Raw genomic sequence first — 20,862 nt, 5'->3', positions numbered from 1 at the left:
ATCAATACTTGGGGTTTTCTACTACACTAAAGCTAAAATTAACCCTAGACGCTCCCTACATCCTCCCTAATTAACCCCTTCACTGCTGGGCATAATACACGTGTGATGCGCCGTGGCATTTAGCAGCCTTCTAATTATCAAAAAGCAATGCCAAAGCCATATAAGTCTGCTATTTCTGAACAAAGGGGATCCCAGAGAAGCATTTACAACCATTTATGCAATAATTGCACAAGTTGTTGGTAAATAATATCTGTGAGAAACCTAAAGTTTGTGAAAAAATTTGTGAAAAAGTGAACGTTTTTTTTTATTTGATCGCATTTGGCGGTGAAATGGTGGCATGAAATATACCAAAATGGGCCTAGATCAATACTTTGGGATGTCTTCTAAAAAAATATATATATATGTCAAGGGATATTCAGGTATTCCTGACAGATATCAGGGTTCCCATGTAACTAGCGCTCATTTTGAAAAAAGTGGTTTTGAAATAGCAAAGTGCTACTTGTATTTATTGCCCTATAACTTGCAAAAAAAAGCAAAGAACATGTAAACATTGGGTATTTCTAAACTCAGGACAAAATTTAGAAACTGTTTAGCATGGTTGTTTTTTGGTGGTTGTAGATGTGTAACAGATTTTGGGGGGTCAAAGTTAGAAAAAGTGTGGTTTTTTTTTCCATTTTTTCCTCATATTTTATAATATTTTTAATAGTAAATTATAAGATATGATGAAAATAATGGTCCATTTGGTCCATTTAGTGGCGAGAAAAACAGTATATAATATGTGGGGGTACAGTAAATGAGTAAGAGGAAAATTACAGCTAAACACAAACACCGCAGAAATGTAAAAATAGCCCTGGTCTTTAAGGCAAAGAAATTGAAAAATGGCCTTGGTCCTTAAGGGGTTAAAGATGTAATTCAACTATGTGCATTCCATTTTTGACCAGAGTGTCCCTTTAAGTGAACATGAATGGTGAGTGGAGGCTACAGAGATATGCTGCTCACAATTGTCTCAGTAGCTGTTACAGGGGTTTAACACACAGCTATGGGCAAGCAATAGTACAATTAGAAAAAAACGTAATGCAGCTTTATGTCCTTTTAAAGAATAGGGTTGAAAAAAGTTACAGAACTGTGGTAAACTATATTATTAATACTAAATGTATAGATATAACTAAAATGTATTTTGTCAGATGTGAAAGCTCACATCTACATATTTCATAAATAATGTAGCTATTAAAAAGTGATATTCAGCTCCTGTACATCTGTAATAATAATATATAATATGCAATTAATTCTACAAGACTGTGTATTGGGGGATGGAAGGTAGATATAAACCATTACAGAGAAATGTGGCCCGAGAACTAAGCTGGCATGAAACATCAGTTATTCTGTGTTGATTTTCATCAAACTGCCTTATTGCCTCTAATGCACACCATCCACCCCATATATATTTTTATTGTGGATGTTTTCCTGTGGGTTTGAGGATAAGAAAAGGGAAACTCTATTTGCAGTAATTGCTCTTTCTATCTGGATTTAACAAAGCAAATGTGGGGTTAGGAGCAAGCCCTTGTTCAGACAGACTGTTAGCAGCTGGTACTGACAAGCCTCCCTGGGAATATGTCCAAAGCTCCACACCCTGAAACTTGACAAATTCCTTACAAACAATATTGAATTGTTTTTTTGCCCTTACCTTGCCACCTTAACAGGTTTGAATATATATCAGAGTAGATTGTGGACTTATAAAATATATAAAATAACTCATTGGGGGGTAGTTATCAAGCCGTCTACTTTTCTGGCTTCGCCGGCCCAATACGCCCGCCTAAGCTCGCCTACCTTCGCTGCCGCGGACCTGAAAAAATACGCCTAAGTTATCAAATAAAGCTGTCAAAAAGCCGCGGGGCGATGAGCAGCGGACTGTGACAGTTATCACTCATCCGATCTCGCTGCCCTTCGGCTTTTTCCCAGCTTTATTGCTAGCCTGTCACTAAGCACTCACACTAAACTACACTGTTCTATCCCTATACCGGCGCCCCCGGAGCCTCCCGCAACTCAATAAAGTTACTAACCCCTAAACCGCCGCTCCTAGACCCTGCCGCAAGTCTTATAAATGTATTAACCCCTAAACCGCCGCTCCTAGACCCCGCCGCAAGTCTTATAAATGTATTAACCCCTAAACCGCCGCTCCCGGACACCGCTGCCACCTACAGTATACCTAGTAACCCCTATCCTGCCCCCCCTACACCGTCGCCCTCTATTATAAAGTTATTAACCCCTATCCTGCCCCCCACTACGCCGCCGCCACTGTAATAAAATTATTAACCCCTAAACCTAAGTCTAACCCTAACCCTAACGCCCCCCTAACTTAAATATTAATTAAATAAATCTAAATAATATTTTTATTATTAACTAAATGAATCCTATTTAAAACTAAATACTTACCTTTAAAATAAACCCTAATATAGCTACAATATAAATAATAATTATATTCTAGCTATCTTAGGATTTATTTTTATTTTACAGGTACCTTTCAATTTATTTTTACTATGTACAATAGCTATTAAATAGTTATTAACTATTTAATAGCTTACCTAGCTAAAATAAACTGAAATTTACCTGTAAAATAAATCCTAACCTAAGTTACAATTACACCTAACACTACACTATACTTTAATAAATTATTCCTATTTAAAAATAAATACTTACCTGTAAAATAAACCCTAAGATAGCTACAATATAATTAATAATTATATTGTAGCTATCTTAGGATTTATATTTATTTTACAGGTAACTTTGTATTTATTTTAGCTAGTTAGACTAGTTATTAAATAGTTATTAACTATTTAATAACTACCTAGCTAAAAGAAATACAAAATTACCTGTAAAATAAATCCTAACCTAAGTTACAATTAAACCTAACACTACACTATCATTAAATTAATTAAATAAACTACCTACAAATAACTACAATTAAATACAATTACATAAACTAACTAAAGTACAAAAAATAAAAAAAGCTAAGTTACAAAAAATAAAAAAATAAGTTACAAACATGTTAAAAATATTACAACAATTTTAAGCTACTTACACCTAATCTAAGCCCCCTAATAAAATAACAAACCCCCCCAAAATAAAAAAAAATGCCCTACCCTATTCTAAATTAAATAAAGTTCAAAGCTCTTTTACCTTACCAGCCCTTAAAAGGGCCATTTGTGGGGCATGCCCCAAAGAAAACAGCTCTTTTGCCTGTAAAAGAAAAATACAACCCCCCCCAACATTAAAACCCACCACCCACATACCCCTAATCTAACCCAAACCCCCCTTACAAAAACCTAACACTAATCCCCTGAAGATCATCCTACCTTGTCTTCACTCAGCCGAGCAGCGATGGAACCGAAGTGGACATCCGGAGCGGAATAAGTTAATCCTCCAAGCGGCGCTGAAGAAATCTTCCATCCAATGAAGTCATCATCCAGGCGGCGCTGAAGAAAAGTCTTCGATCCGGCCGATGTCATCTTCAAAGAGGCGCTGAAGAGATCTTCTATCCGGGCGATGTCATCTTCCAAGCCGGGTCTTGAATCTTCCTTCCGCCGACGCGGAACCTCCTTCTTCACCGACGGACTACGACGAATGAAGGCTCCTTTAAGGGACGTCATCCAAGATGGCGTCCCCTCAATTCCGATTGGCTGATAGGATTCTATCAGCCAATCGGAATTAAGGTAGGAAAATTCTGATTGGCTGATGGAATCAGCCAATCAGATTCACGTTCAATCCGATTGGCTGATCCAATCAGCCAATCAGATTGAGCTCGCATTCTATTGGCTGATCGGAACAGCCAATAGAATGCGGCTCAATCTGATTGGCTGATTCCATCAGCCAATCAGATTTTTCCTACCTTAATTAGGATTCTATCAGCCAATCGGAATTGAGGGGACGCCATCTTGGATGACGTCCCTTAAAGGAGCCTTCATTCGTCATAGTCCGTCGGTGAAGAAGGAGGTTCCGCGTCGGCGGAAGGAAGATTCAAGACCCGGCTTGGAAGATGACATCGCCCGGATAGAAGATCTCTTCAGCGCCTCTTTGAAGATGACATCGGCCGGATCGAAGACTTTTCTTCAGCGCCGCCTGGATGATGACTTCATCGGATGGAAGATTTCTTCAGCGCCGCTTGGAGGATTAACTTCTTCCGCTCCGGATGTCCACTTCGGTTCCATCGCTGCTCGGCTGAGTGAAGACAAGGTAGGATGATCTTCAGGGGATTAGTGTTAGGTTTTTGTAAGGGGGGTTTGGGTTAGATTAGGGGTATGTGGGTGGTGGGTTTTAATGTTGGGGGGGGGTTGTATTTTTCTTTTACAGGCAAAAGAGCTGTTTTCTTTGGGGCATGCCCCACAAATGGCCCTTTTTAGGGCTGGTAAGGTAAAAGAGCTTTGAACTTTATTTAATTTAGAATAGGGTAGGGCATTTTTTTATTTTGGGGGGTTTGTTATTTTATTAGGGGGCTTAGATTAGGTGTAAGTAGCTTAAAATTGTTGTAATATTTTTAACATGTTTGTAACTTATTTTTTTATTTTTTTGTAACTTAGCTTTTTTATTTTTTGTACTTTAGTTAGTTTATGTAATTGTATTTAATTGTAGTTATTTGTAGGTAGTTTATTTAATTAATTTAATGATAGTGTAGTATTAGGTTTAATTGTAACTTAGGTTAGGATTTATTTTACAGGTAATTTTGTATTTCTTTTAGCTAGGTAGTTATTAAATAGTTAATAACTATTTAATAACTATTCTAACTAGCTAAAATAAATACAAAGTTACCTGTAAAATAAATATAAATCCTAAGATAGCTACAATATAATTATTAATTATATTGTAGCTATCTTAGGGTTTATTTTCCAGGTAAGTATTTATTTTTAAATAGGAATAATTTATTAAAGTATAGTGTAGTGTTAGGTGTAATTGTAACTTAGGTTAGGATTTATTTTACAGGTAAATTTCAGGGTTTTTTTACTAGATAGCTATTAAACAGTTAATAACTATTTAATAGCTATTGTACCTAGTTAAAATAAATTGAAAGGTACCTGTAAAATAAAAATAAATCCTAAGATAGCTAGGATATAATTATTATTTATATTGTAGCTATAATAGGGTATATTTTAAAGGTAAGTATTTAGTTTTAAATAGGATTAATTTAGTTAATAAGAGTTAATTTATTTAGATTTATTTAATTAATATTTAAGTTAGGGGGGCGTTAGGGTTAGACTTAGGTTTAGGGGTTAATAATTTTATTACAGTGGCGGCGGTGTAGTGGGGGGCAGGATAGGGGTTAATACATTTAATATAGGTTGCGGCGGGTTCAGGGAGCGGCGGTTTAGGGGTTAATACATTTATTATAGTTGGGGTGGGCTCTGGGAGCGGCGGTTTAGGGGGTAATAACTTTATTTAGTTGCGGCGGTGTAGGGGGGGACAGATTAGTGGTGTTTAGACTCGGGGTACATGTTAGGGTGTTAGGTGCAGACAGCTCCCATAGAAATCAATGGGATGTCTGTCAGCAGCGAACTTGTACTTTCGCTATGGTCAGACTCCCATTGATTCCTATGGGATCCGCCGCCTCCAGGGTGGCGGTTTGAAAACAAGGTACGCTGGGCCGTAAAAGTGCAGAGCGTACCTGCTAGTTTTTTGATAACTAGCAAAAGTAGTCAGATTGTGCCGCACTTGTGTGCGGAACATCTGGAGTGACGTAAGAATCGATCTGTGTCGGACTGAGTCCGGCGGATCGAATCTTACGTCACAAAATTCTACTTTTGCCGGTCTCGAGCCTTTGATAACTAAGGCGTATCAGCATCGCCACAAATACGCTGCGGAATTCCAGCGTATTTGAGGTTGACGTCTTGATAACTAGGCCCCATTGTGTAGTTCATTAACAAATCTAGACAGGCCAGTAGGCCTTTTTTCCCCCACAGAAAACCTCTGGAATACACTGTTTCCAATGCAGCAAGGAATTATGGGTAAGATATGCAAATTAGGTTCACAATGACACACCTTTTTACTTCATGTCTGCTTTTCAGCAGATTCCCTTTACGCCAAAGCATCGCTGTTCACACAGCTTATAAGCTTAGCTAGAGTTAAAGCAGTGATTCATAACTATCCCAGGACAGACTGTTTCGTGTCATTGTGAACCTAATTTGCATATCTTACCCAGAATTCCTTGCTGCATTGGAAACAGTGTATTCCAGAGGTTTTCTGTGGGAAAAACAGGCCTTACTGGCCTGTCTAGATTTGTTAATTAACTGCACAATGAAGGATTTTAAACTCACCTTTTACCTCCCCCTAATTAAAAATGTTGTGTTTTGCCCGGAAACAACTTCACCCAGCAGTGATTCAAACTTTCTCCCAGCTGATGAGTAGCAATAACCATGAAACAGTCTGCCCTGGGATAGTTATGAATCACTGCTTTAACCCTAGCTAAGCTTATAAGCTGTGTGAACAGCGATGCTTTGGCGTAAAGGGAATCTGCTGAAAAGCAGACATGAAGTAAAAAGGTGTTTAATTGTGAACCTAATTTGCATATTTCACCCAGAATTCCTTGCTGCATTGGAAACAGTGTATTCCAGAGTTTTTCTGTGGGAAAAACAGGCCTACTGGCCTGTCTAGATTTGTTAATGAACTACACAATGAGTTATTTTCTCTATTTTGTGTGTAGTGGAGGATTTTAAACTCACCTTTTACCTCCCCCTCATTTAAAAAGTTGTTGTGTGTACACACACACCTCAATAAATAAGGTATTTTTTTCTTCAACATTTCTTCAAACTTATCTCTTAACCTTTCTTTTTAAAAAGTTGTTGCAAGCAGCGAAGTAAACATAATTGGCTAAGCAGCAAGTTATGGCACAATGTTTTAGAAAAGTGGTCAATGGTGTTGTATAGGATGTCAGATTTTGACTATCTTTCCCCAAGTTATCCATCTACTTTTTCTTCATAAATGGAAAGAGTCCATAGCTGCATTCATTACTTCTGGGAAATTCAGAACCTGGCCAGGAGGCAGACACCCCAGCCAAAGTCTTAATACCCCTCCCACTTCCCTCATCCCCCCAGTCATCATTATTTTTATTATCGGTTATTTGTAGAGCGCCAACAGATTCTTTGCCTTTCGTCCCAGGAGGTTGGCAGAGAAGTGTCAGAAGTTTTAGATTAGTCTCTTATGGAGGGTAGTACTCTTCGGGATGGGACTGGAGTTTTAAGTAGTCCTGTCAGCCTTTTAGTGAAAGCATGGATGAAAGGAGTCCGGAGATGCAGGGAGAGTCTTTCTGCGAAAACCATCCCAACTCATATTAACAACTCCACAAGCAATCGGCGTTGACGAGTTTCGCTGCCTGCTTTCTTCTCTCAAGTCCATGGCAGAAGCGATGCTACTATCTGTCACACTTGAAAGGCCGTGTTCCTGTTTTACGGAGTAGATTCCGGTAAGATCGTTTCATTTTACTTTCAGGATGAAATGTACTGTATTAGATGTTTTTCTGAGGGTCTACCACCTTGCGGGACTAACTTATAACACAGGGTCTCAGTGAGGCTCCTTTTGTATCTTGGAATCAAGGCTTAATATCTCCTGAGGTGGTTATTGAACAGGGTGTTTTGTTTTTTTTAATCATGTTTGTTATATAATTCAACCTGCTTATGTGTAGTGTTATTTTGGCTCATGGCTTGTGGAACATAACGGCTTTGGAAAGTGACGCAACCTTATGGTCGGGCGTGCTTTTTCTCTTGTAAGATGTATCGAGTCCACGGATTCATCCTTACTTGTGGGATATTCTCCTTCCCCACAGGAAGTGGCAGAGAGAGCACCCACAGCAGAGCTGTCTATATAGCTCCTCCCTTAGCTCCACCCCCCAGTCATTCTCTCTGCCTGCTTAACTGCTCGGAAGGGTAAATAGCTATGTGGTGACTATAATGTTAGTTTTTTTATTTCTCAAGCAAAAGTTTATTATTTTAAATGGTACCGGTGTGTACTATTTACTCTCTGGCAGTAAAGGGATGAAGATTTCTGCAAGGAGGATGATGATCTTAGCATTTTGTAACTAAGATCCACTGCTGTTCTCACAAGGACTGAAGAGTACTGGAAAACTTCAGTTGGGAGAACGGTTTGCAGGCTAAGCTGCATATGAGGTATGTTCAGTCTATATTTTTCTAGACAGACTGTGTTAATTCTAGAAAAGGCTGGCACTATCCCCATGAGGGAAAGGTAAGCTGTATTCAGACACTTTGATAGGAATTTCAGCTTGCTTGAAGGGCTCATTAGTTACTGGGGACACTGTTTGGAAAAAACGTTTTGTTTATTGAGGGCAATTATAACGTTTTTTGAAGGGACTAAAGGGGTCATTGTGGCTTGGTTTTGAGTTTTGTAACTCACATGGTTAATTAAGAGACACTCTGGTGTTTCTCTGGGTGGGAGGGGCCTATTTTCACGCCTCAGTTGCGCAGTTTCTTTTCCTCTGAGACATCCAACTGCTTCTCCTGAGGTTCCTGCTGTGTTTGAGGGCTGTAAAAGAAGTTTTTTCCCCACAAATCGTTCTGAAGGGCGGGTAGCAGCCACAGCAGAGCTGTGGCAAGGTGCTGAAAGTCTTTTTTAACGGTTTTGACGTTTTTTCAATCCGTTTTTGCTATTAAGGGGTTAATTGTTTATTTGCATAGCTGTGCAAAGTTACTAAGTCTTTATGGTGCTACTGTAAAAATTTTGTTAAGTTTACTGTGTTTTTACACTGTTTTTCAGAATTGGTGCAGCTTTTTTTCTCTTAAAGGCACAGTACCGTTTTATTTCTAAGTGTTTTTTACTTTGATTACAGTGTTTTCCAAGCTTGCTTGTTACATTACTAGCCTGTTTAACATGTCTGACACCAAGGAAAATCCTTGTTTAATATGTTTGGAAGCCATTGTGGAACCCCCTCTTAGAATGTGTCCCAAACATATATTAGCAATTAAAAATAGAGCAATAGATGATTCTCAATCAGAGGTAAATGAGGGTTCGCCATCTAGCTCTCCCCAAGTGTCACAACCAGTAAAGCCCGCACATGTGACGCCAAGTAGTGATGTCGCGAACCTAAAATTTTGCGTACGCGAACTTCCGCAAAAGTTTGCGAACCGGGCGAACCGCCATAGACTTCAATAGGCAGGTGAATTTTAAAACCCACAGGGACTCTTTCTGGCCACAAAAGTGATGGAAAAGTTGTTTCAAGGGGACTAACACCTGGACTGTGGTATGCCGGAGGGGGATCCATGGCAAACTCCCATGGAAAATTACATAGTTGATGCAGAGTCTGGTTTTAATCCATAAAGGGCATAAATCACCTAACATTCCTAAATTGTTTGGAATAACGTGCTTTAAAACATCAGGTATGATGTTGTATCGTTCAGGTAGTGTAAGGGTTTTTTTTTTTTAAATGTACACTACTGTTTTAGCAGATATGACTTGCACTGGTGTGACACTGTGCCCTGGCAGGACCTGGAACGCACACGTGTGAGGGAAACTGACTGCTATTATTTCACAGTAAAAAAAGGTTGTTGTTTTTTTTTAAATGTATGTACACTACTGTTTTAGTAGATATGACTTGCACTGGTGTGACACTGTGCCCTGGCAGGACCTGGAGCGCACACGTGTGAGGGAAACTGCCTGCTATTATTTCACAATAAAAAAGGTTGTTTTGTTTTTTTAAATGTATGTACACTACTTTTTTAGCAGATATGACTTGCACTGGTGTGACACAGTGCCCTGGCAGGACCTTGAACGCACACGTGTGAGGGAAACTGACTGCTATTATTTCACAGTAAAAAGTTTTTTTTTTTAAATGTACACTACTGTTTTAGCAGATATGACTTGCACTGGTGTCACACTGTGCCCTGGAAGAACCTCAAACGCACACGTGTGAAGGAAAATGACTGCTATTATTTCAAATTAAAAAAAAAATGTTTTTTTTTTTTTAATGTACACTACTGTTACACCAGATATGAGTGATGGCACTGGGCAAGTGGGCACAGTATACACTGTGAGCCTGAGCTGGCAGGCAGGCTGCAATTAGATTACACAGGGGAAAAAAAAAAAAGCAGACTGATGTTCTAGCCCTAAAAAGGGCTTTTTGGGGTGCTGTCCTTACAGCAGAGATCAGATGAGTCCTTCAGGACTGTAGTGGACACTGAATACACTAGCCTAGCTATCGATTTCCCTATTAAATCAGCAGCAGCTACACTGTCCCTCCTCTCACTAAGAATGCAGGCTCCGAATGAATCTAAAATGGATGCTGTCCAGGAGGTGGGAGGGTCTGGGAGGGAGTGTCTGCTGCTGATTGGCTGGAATGTGTCTTGTGACTGTGAGCTACAGGGTCAAAGTTTACTCAATGATGACGAATAGGGGGCGGAGCAAACATCGCATATGTTCGCCGTCCGCTGCGAACGCGAACATGCTATGTTCGCTGCGAACTATTCGCGGCAGAACTGTTCGCGACATCACTAACGCCAAGTACCTCTAGTGCGTCAAATTCTTTTACTTTACAAGACATGGCCACAGTTATGAATACAACCCTCACAGAGGTTTTATCTAAACTGCCTGGTTTACAAGGAAAGCGGGACAGCTCTGGGTTTAGGAAAAATGCTGAGCCGTCTGACGCTTTAGTAGCCGTATCTGATATGCCCTCACAATGCTCTGAAGTAGGGGTGAGGGATTTGTTATCTGAGGGAGAAATTTCTGATTCAGGAAAGACGCTTCCTCAGACAGATTCTGATATGACGGCCTTTAAATTTAAGCTTGAACACCTCCGCTTATTGCTCAGGGAGGTATTAGCGACTCTAAATGATTGTGACCCTATTGTGGTTCCAGAGAAATTGTGTAAAATGGATAAATACTTAGAGGTTCCTGTTTACACTGATGTTTTTCCAGTCCCTAAGAGGATTGTGAATATTATTACTAAGGAGTGGGATAGACCAGGTAGTCCGTTCTCTCCCCCTCCTATTTTTAAAAAAATGTTTCCCATATCTGACACCATGCGGGACTCGTGGCAGACAGTTCCTAAGGTTTTTCTCTCCAACCTATTGCGTGCATTGTTCCTGTAACTACTGCAGCTGCTTTCTGGTTTGAGGCTCTTCAGATAGAGACTCCATTAGAGGAGATTATGGACAGAAACAAGGCCCTTAAGTTGGCTAATTCTTTTATTACAGATGCCGCATTTCAACTGGTTAAATTAGCGGCAAAGAATTCAGGTTTTGCCATTCTAGCACGCTTAAAGGGACAGTATACTGTAAAATAGTTTTTCCCTTAATGTGTTTACAATTGCTTTTTTTACCAACTGCAGAGTAAAAAATGTATGAAAATTAGCTTTTTAAGGCTTATTTGTGTATATTAAAGCTCTGATTTTGTGTTTTGAAGCCACAACCTAATAAAATGGGTTGAGCTTGTAGGTATAATTATATCTCATTACTTTATCACATTGTGTACTTATACATGCTTCTTTATCTTATATCTGTCCTTAAAACAATCACCAGTACTTTGAGAGAACAATGGAAAATCAACAGTTTATTACCTTATCTCTGCTATATTGCACTGGGAGCCGAGTGTAATTTCTTCTGCTGGCTGTGTTTACAAAGCTTATCTATAGCTGGTACGCGCGGCCACAAACTTTCAGAATAGGTGGGGATACCACATGCTAAATCAACAATTTCAAATGCCAATATAAGGGTAAAGGAGCTACTTGTAAACAATTTAATACACTCCAGCAGGTAAAGTGGATCATTGGGAACAAATTAAAGGGGAGAACATTTTTGAGTAAACTGTCCCTTTAAGTCCTGGGGGCCCATTTATCAAAGGGCTTGCGGACCTGATCCGATACTGCGGATCAGGTCCGCAAGACCTCGCTAAATGCGGAGAGCAATACGCTCTCCGCATTTAACATTGCACCAGCAGCTCACAAGAGCTGATGGTGCCACGCCGCCCCCTGCTGACTCGCGGCCAATCGGCCGCCAGCAGGGAGGTGTCAATCAACCCGATCGTATTCGATCGGGTTGATTTCCGGCGAATCCTGTCCGCCTGCTCAGAGCAGGCGGACAGGGTTATGAAGCAGCGGTCTTTAGACCGCTGCTTCATAAGTTGTGTTTCTGGCGAGTCTGAAGACTCGCCAGAAACACGGCCCTTCAAGCTCCGTACGGAGCTTGATAAATGGGCCTGTATGTCTGCTGATGTGTCATCTAAATCTAAACTTTTGAACATCCCTTTCAAAGGAAAGACCCTATTCGGGCCTGAACTGAAAGAGATTATTTCAGATATCACTGGAGGGAAAGGTCATGTCCTTCCTCAGGATAGATCAAATAAGATGAAGACCAAACAAAATAATTTTCGTTCCTTTTGGAACTTCAAAAGTGGTTCCGTTTCAGCTTCCTCTGCTGCAAAGCAAGAGGGGAATTTTGCCCAATCCAAGTCAGTTTGGAGACTTAACCAGGCTTGGAACAAGGGTAAACAGGCCAAGAAGCCTGCAGCTGCCTCTAAGACAGCATGAAGGGGTAGCCCCCGATCCGCAACCGGATCTAGTAGGGGGCAGACTCTCTCTCTCTTCGCTCAGGCTTGGGCAAGAGATGTTCACGATCTTGGGCTTTATTAATTGTGTCCCAGGGATATCTTCTGGAATTCAAAGACTCCCTTCCAAGTGGGAGATTTCATATTTCTCGATTGTCTGTAAACCAGACAAAGAGAGAGGCGTTCTTACGCTGTGTAGAAGATCTTCTTACTATGGGGGTGATCTGCCCAGTCCCAAATGAAGAACAGGGGCTAAGGTTCCACTCAAACCGGTTTGTGGTTCCCAAAAAAGAGGGAACTTTCAGACCAATCTTGGATCTCAAAATTACATGGGCTTTTAAAAATGAGGCTTCTGTTGAACAGATTTGTAAGGCGGCGACTTGGTCTTCGCTTCATACTTTTTCCAAATTTTCCAAATTCGATGCTTTTGCTTCTTCGGAGGCTATTTTTAGGAGAAAGGTTCTACAAGCAGTGGTGCCTTCCGTTTAAGGTCCCTGTCTTGTCCCTCCCTTCATCCGTGTCCTAAAGCTTTGGTATTGGTATCCCACAAGTAAGGATGAATCAGTGGACTCGATACATCTTACAAGAGAAAACATAATTTATGCTTACCTGATAAATTTATATCTCTTGTGATGTATCGAGTCCACGGCCCGCCCTGTTTATTATGACAGGCATATATTTTTATTTTTAAAACTTTCAGTCACCACTGCTCCCTATAGTTTCTCCTTTTTCTTCCTAGCCTTCGGTCGAATGACTGGGGGGTGGAGCTAAGGGAGGAGCTATATAGACAGCTCTGCTGTGGGTGTTCTCTCTGCCACTTCCTGTAGGGAAGGAGAATATCCCACAAGTAAGGATGAATCCGTGGACTTGATACATCACAAGAGAAATACATTTATCAGGTAAGCATAAATTATGGTTTTTGACTATATGGTTAACCTGGTGACCGGGCGTGGTCACGTTTTTGGGCTCCTTTACCGCATTCCAGACCGTGTGGCGACGGAGAAATTCTGTTCTGTTGGTGTCTGGTTTATAGGAGGTGGTAAGTGCCCCAGCCATTGTAGGTGTCAGGTGCCGTTTAGATTTTTTAGTCCACTCTTTTGTATTAAATATCCTAGTTATGGAGGAGTCGGATATTGTGGATACGGACGTCTGTGTTTCAGATTCTACTCTTTGCGCAGAATGCGTATTGCCCCGGATGATACAAGCCTATCAGTTATGTTCTGACTGCCGTATTCATGTTTGTGCTCAATTCCTCTGGATCGGGGAATCAAGGGGCCGCTGAGTCATCCACCTCTGGGGTTTCTGTCCTACGAGTGGCGAGTTCCCTTCCACCATCGCTTACTATGCATGTAGGTAACCCAGACTTTGCTTATCCTTCTTGGGAAGGTGGCTTGTTCCCTCCGGGGGTTTCGGCACATTGTCACATGTCTATAATTTTGGCACTGGCGAATCTGTAATTTCCAGAACATTGCTTCAGATATTGTTTGTGTTCCGTTATCCAGGCTCCTCAGGCATGAGGTGGCCTGTTCAGCTCTCTGGGGGAACGACAGTCCCTGAGGCTTCAGGGGGTCAACCTTCGGGCCGGAGTTGTCTTTTGCTCTGGCGGGGGTATGCTGTGCTTCTCGGTATAGACTGGCGCGCCTTCGTGTTCTATTGAAGCACACTTTGGCATCGTTGGCAGATACCATCCTTAATGGATTTGAGAATTCTCAGTCTTCTCCGAATAGCTTTCAGAATTAGATATAAGGGGATGAAGTATTCCTCTTATAGGCTTATTTGTTGAGTATCATTTTCCAGTTATGAGCTTGGAAGAACAGGGTCCCTGTTGGGCTATTCCTGCGGGTGCATCTGTTATTATTGGGCGATAACCTATGGGTTGCCTTCTTTATTCACTCCGGTTAGGATGATTGCTTATTGCTTGCAGCTCATGTTTGTTTTATTTTTCCTTCGGGAATTTTATTTTCTGGAATATATACTCGCGACCTTTTGATCGCAATGTTTACTTCTGCGGAAGTTTGTCTAGAGGATGTGTTTGGTCCTATGTTTATCTGCCGTTTATTCTCCCTCTGGGGGTAAATATGTGTGAGGCCTTGGGCCCTTGGTTGCAGGCTAGTCCTGCTTGGGTTTAGATCTGTCTGTCCCTATTTCGTGGCGCCTGTACTACCTGGCTGATTCGGGTAGGATGCCGAGTGCTTCTCATTATTATTATTCTTGTTTTTAATTTACAAGTTCTGCTGAGCATTCTGGAAGGACCTAAGGGTTTGTGTGGCGTGGAGGATTGGTTCAGTCCTCAGTAGCCTTTTTAGCTGGTAGTCTGGGATTCGGTGGAGTCCCGCTGTGACACTTAGTTTTTTCCAATGTCTGTCGGGACTTAGAGTGTTCCTTCCCGCCTGAGTGAAGGTTTGGAGGATTTAGGGCCTCCTTGCCGCCGGTTCCTGGTGCTCTTGCCTTTTGTTTTTTAGGCTTTCAGACTTTGTCCGTTATCCTTAGAGGTTTAGCCACCTTCTGGGAGGGCCTGTGGCCTTTTTCCTGTTTTTGGGAGTTAGTTTTTTGTTGTCTCCTTCTCCAAGCTTTGCTTAGGGTTTTTTTTCTACCGGGGTTGGGATGCTTTGCATTCTTTTTCCTTAGGTGGGTTCCTCTGGTTACATACTCTGAGGTGTTTATGGAGACGTTCAGGGGCACACTGGCGTGGTCTTGCCTCTAGCCTTGTTCTACTCCCTCTTCAGGCAACTTGGTCCTCAATGTTTTCCCTTGATCTTGGTGGTGTTCTGCACGCCTTTTGGGCTCTAGAGTCTTGTAGGGACTCTGGTGTGCTCTAGCTCCTTTAGGAGTGCTGGACTCTGGCAGGGGATGTTCTCTCCCTTTGAGTTGGGAATTTTCGAGTGACTCTTGTTTTCTGTTTTCCCAGTTAGTCAGGTCCCTCCCCTGTGAGGTCTGTTTTCAGACAGGGTATTTGTGTTCCCTGGAGTGTGGTTGGTTCCACACTTTTCTGGGCTTGGGCCTATAGTTTTTGTCTTGGATCTCCGGAACCCTATGATCCTGTGGCTGGTTCAGTTCCAGTTTTTCCAGGGAACATTGGCTATGACTTATGGTCTAGTTAGTTGAGCTGCTTGCAGCTTGGTCAGGATCTGTGCGTTTTTGGATACACTCTTTTTGGTCTGTCAGGCTACGGCTTCTTGTTTGGGGGCTTGTGCGCTGTTGTTCTCTGTGCTCTCCCCCTTGGGCGGTTAATTTTGTTCTCCTTAAGGCGGTGGAATTTCCTAATTGAGGGACCTATTTGGATTGGCACCCGAACTCTATTGAGGTCGCTTGGTCCGGCCCATTCTGTCTTTTTTTTCATGTAATTAGCAAGAGTCCATGAGCTAGTGACGTATGGGATATACATTCCTACCAGGAGGGGCAAAGTTTCCCAAACCTTAAAATGCCTATAAATACACCCCTCACCACACCCACAATTCAGTTTTACAAACTTTGCCTCCTATGGAGGTGGTGAAGTAAGTTTTGTGCTAGATTCTACGTTGATATGCGCTCCGCAGCAGGTTGGAGCCTGGTTTTCCTCTCAGCGTGCAGTGAATGTCAGAGGGATGTGAGGAGAGTATTGCCTATTTGAATGCAATGATCTCCTTCTACGGGGTCTATTTCATAGGTTCTCTGTTATCGGTCGTAGAGATTCATCTCTTACCTCCCTTTTCAGATCGACGATATACTCATATATATATATACCATTACCTCTGCTGATTTTCGTTTCAGTACTGGTTTGGCTTTCTACAACATGTAGATGAGTGTCCTGGGGTAAGTAAGTAAGCTTATTTTCTGTGACACTCTAAGCTATGGTTAGGCACTTTTCTATAAAGTTCTAAATATATGTATTCAAACATTTATTTGCCTTGACTCAGGATGTTCAACATTCCTTATTTCAGACAGTCAGTTTCATATTTGGGATAATGCATTTGAATCAATCATTTTTTCTTACCTTAAAAAAATTTGACTTTTCCCTGTGGGCTGTTAGGCTCGCGGGGGCTGAAAATGCTTAATTTTATTGCGTCATTCTTGGCGCGGACTTTTTTGGCGCAAATTTTTTTTTCTGTTTCCGGCGTCATACGTGTCGCCGGAAGTTGCGTCATTTTTTGACGTTTTTTTGCATCAAAAGTGTTGGCGTTCCGGATGTGGCGTCATTTTTGGCGCCAAAAGCATTTAGGCGCCAAATAATGTGGGCGTCTTATTTGGCGCTAAAAAATATGGGCGTCATTTTTGTCTCCACATTATTTAAGTCTCATTATTTATTGCTTCTGGTTGCTAGAAGCTTGTTCACTGGCATTTTTTTCCCATTCCTGAAACTGTCATTTAAGGAATTTGATCAATTTTGCTTTATATGTTGTTTTTTCTATTACATATTGCAAGATGTTCCACGTTGCAACTGAGTCAGAAGATACTTCAGGAAAATCGCTGCCCGGTGCTGGAGCTACCAAGCTAAGTGTATCTGCTATAAACTTTTGGTATCTGTTTCTCCAGCTGTTGTTTGTATTGCATGTCATGACAAACTTATTAATGCAGATAAAATTTCCTTTAGTACTGTTACATTACCTGTTGCTGTTCCATCAACATCTAATTTTCAGAGTGTTCCTGATAACATAAGAGATTTTATTTTTTAAATCCATTAAGAAGGCTATGTCTGTTATTTCTCCTTCTAGTATACATAAAAGTCTTTTAAAACTTCTCTTTTTTCAGATTTTTTAAATGAACATCATCATTCTGATACTGATAATGGTTCTTCTGTTTCAGAGGTTTCTGTCTCAGAGGTTGATGCTGATAAATCTTTGTATTTGTTCAAGATGGAATTTATTCGTTCTTTACTTAAAGAAGTATTAATTGCATTAGAAATAGAGGATTCTGGTCCTCTTGATACTAAATCTAAACGTTTAAATAAGGTTTTTAAATCTCCTGTAGTTATTCCAGAAGTGTTTTCTCTCCCTGATGCTATTTCTGAAGTAATTTCCAGGGAATGGAATAATTTGGGTAATTCATTTACTCCTTCTAAAACGTTTAAGCAATTATATCCTGTGCCATCTGTCAGATTAGAGTTTTTTGGGACAAAATCCCTAAGGTTAATGGGGCTGTCTCTACTCCTGCTAAACGTACTACTATTCCTACGGCAGATAGTACTTCATTTAAGGATCCTTTAGATAGGAAAATTGAATCCTTTCTAAGAAAAGCTTACTTATGTTCAGGTAATCTTCTTAGACCTGCTATATTTTTAGCGGATGTTGCTGCAGCTTCAACTTTTCGGTTAGAAGCTTTAGCGCAACAAGTAACAGATCATAATTTTATAGCATTATTATTATTCTATAACATGCTAATAATTTTATTTGTGATACCATCTTTTGATATCATTAGAGTTGATGTCAGGTATATGTCTCTAGCTATTTTAGCTAGAAAAGCTTTATGGCTTAAAACTTGGAATGCTGATATGTCTTCTAAGTCAACTTTGCTTTCCCTTTCTTTCCAGGGTAATAAATTATTCGGTTCTCAGTTGGATTCTATTATCTCAACTGTTACTGGAGGGAAGGGAACTTTTTTACCAAAGGATAAAATCTAAGGTAAATTTAGGTCTAATAATCGTTTTCGTTCCTTTCCTCACAACAAGGAACAAAAGCCTGATCCTTCATCCTCAGGAGCGGTATCAGTTTGGAAACCATTTCCAGTTTGGAATATATCCAAGCCTTATAGAAACCTAAAGCCAGCTCCTAAGTACCCATGAAGGTGCGGCCCTCATTCCAGCTCAGCTGGTATGGGGCAGATTACGTTTTCTTCAAAGAAATTTGGATCAATTCCGTTCACAATCTCTGGTTTCAGAACATTGTTTCAGAAAGGTACAGAATTGGCTTCAAGTTAAGGCCTCCTGCAAAGAGATTTTTTTCTTTCCCGTGTCCCAGTAAACACAGCAAAGGCTCAGCATTTCTGAAATGTGTTTCAGATCTAGAGTTGGCTGGAGTAATTATGCCAGTTCCAGTTCTGGAACAGGGGCTAGGGTTTTATTCTATCTCTTCATTGTACCAAAGAAGGTCAATTCCTTCAGACCAGTTCCGGATCTATCAATATTGAATCGTTATGTAAGGATACCAACATTCAAGATGGTAACTGTAGGACTATCCTGCCTTTTGTTTAGCAAGGGCATTATATGTCTACAATAGATTTACAGGATGCATATCTGCATATTCCGATTCATCCAGATCACTTTTAGTTTCTGAGATTCTCTTTTTAGACAAGCATTACCAGTTTTGTGGCTCTACCGTTTGGCCTAGCATCAGCTCCAAGAATTTTTTCAAAGGTTCTCAGTGCCCTTCTGTCTGTAATCAGAAAACAGGGTTCTGGTTTTTCCTTATTTGGACGATATCTTGGTACTTGCTCAGTCTTCACATTTTCGCAGAATCTCATACGAATCGACTTGTGTTGTTTCTTCAAGATCATGGTTGGAGGATCAATTTACCAAAAAGTTCATTGATTCCTCAGACAAGGGTAACCTTTTTAGATTTCCAGATAGATTCAGTGTCTATGACTCTGTCCTTGTCAGACAAGAGAAGTTTAACATTGATATCAGCTTGTCAAAACCTTCAGTCACAATCATTCCCTTTGGTAGCCTTATGCATGGAAATTTTAGGTCTTAGGACTGCCGCATCGGATGCGATCTCCTTTGCTCGTTTTCACATGCGACCTCTTCAGCTCTGTATGCTGAACCAATGGTGCAGGGATTACACAAAGATATCTCAATTAATATCTTTAAACCGATTATACGACACTCTCTGACGTGGTGGACAGATCACCATCGTTTAGTTCAGGGGGCTTCTTTGTTCTTCCGACCTGGACTATAATCTCAACAGATGCAAGTATTACAGGTTGGGGAGCTGTGTGGGGGTCTCTGACGGCACAAGGGGTTTGGGAATCTCAGGAGGTGAGATTACCGATCAATATTTGGAACTCCGTGCAATTTTCAGAGCTCTTCAGTCTTGGCCTCTTCTGAAGAGAGAGTTGTTCATTTGTTTTCAGATAGACAATGTAACAACTGTGGCATACATCAATCATCAAGGAGGGACTCACAGTCCTCTGGCTATGAAAGAAGTATCTCGAATTTTGGTTTGGGCGGAATCCAGCTCCTGTCTAATCTCTGCGGTTCATATCCCAGGTATAGACAATTGGGAAGCGGATTATCTCAGTCGCCAAACGTTGCATCCGGGCGAATGGTCTCTTCACCCAGAGGTATTTCTTCAGATTGTTCAAATGTGGGAACTCCCAGAAATAGATCTGATGGATTCTCATCTAAACAAGAAACTTCCCTGGTATCTGTCCAGATCCCGGGATCCTCGGGCGGAGGCAGTGGATGCATTATCACTTCCTTGGAAGTATCATCCTGCCTATATATTTCCGCCTCTAGTTCTTCTTCCAAAAGTATTCTCCAAGATTCTACAGGAATGCTCGTTTGTCCTGCTGGTAGCTACAGCATGGCCTCACAGGTTTTGGTATGCGGATCTTGTCCGGATAGCCTCTTGCCAGCTGTGGACTCTTCCGTTAAGACCAGACTTTCTGTCGCAAGGTCTTTTCTTCCATCAGGATCTCAAATCCTTAAATTTTAAGGTATGGAGTTTTCAAAGCTTGATTCTTGGTCAAAGAGGTTTCTCTGACTCTGTGATTAATACTATGTGACAGGCTCGCAAATCTGTATCTAGAGAGATATATTTTAGAGTCTGGAAGACTTATATTTCTTAGTGTCTTTCTCATCATTTTTCTTGGCATTCTTTTTGAATACCGAGAATTTTACAGTTTCTTCAGGATGGTTTAGATAACGGTTTGTCCGCAAGTTCCTTGAATGGACAAATCTCTGCTCTTTCTGTTCTTTTTCACAGAAAGTTTGCTAATTTTCCTGATATTCATTGTTTTGTACAAGCTTTGGTTCGTATAAAACCTGTCTTTAAGTCAATTTCTCCTCCTTGGAGTTTGAATTTGGTTCTGGGGGCTCTTCAAGCTCCTCCTTTTGAACCAATGTATTCTTTGGTCATTTAATTACTTTCTTGGAAAGTTTTGTTTCTTTTGGCCATCTCTTCTATCAGAAGAGTCTCTGAATTTTCTGCTCTTTCTTGTGAGTCTCCTTTTCTGATTTTTCATCAGGATAAGGCGGTGCTGCAAACTTCTTTTGAATTTTTTACCTAAGGTTGTGAATTCTAACAACATTAGTAGAGAAATTGTGGTTCCTTCATTGTGTCCTAATCCTATGAATTCTAAGGAGAAATCATTGCATTCTTGGATGCTGTTAGAGCTTTGTATTATTATGTTGAA

This window comes from Bombina bombina, chromosome 6, assembly GCF_027579735.1.
Source record: "Bombina bombina isolate aBomBom1 chromosome 6, aBomBom1.pri, whole genome shotgun sequence".
Classification (NCBI taxonomy): Eukaryota; Metazoa; Chordata; class Amphibia; order Anura; family Bombinatoridae; genus Bombina; species Bombina bombina.
This window is presented reverse-complemented; position numbering follows the sequence as displayed.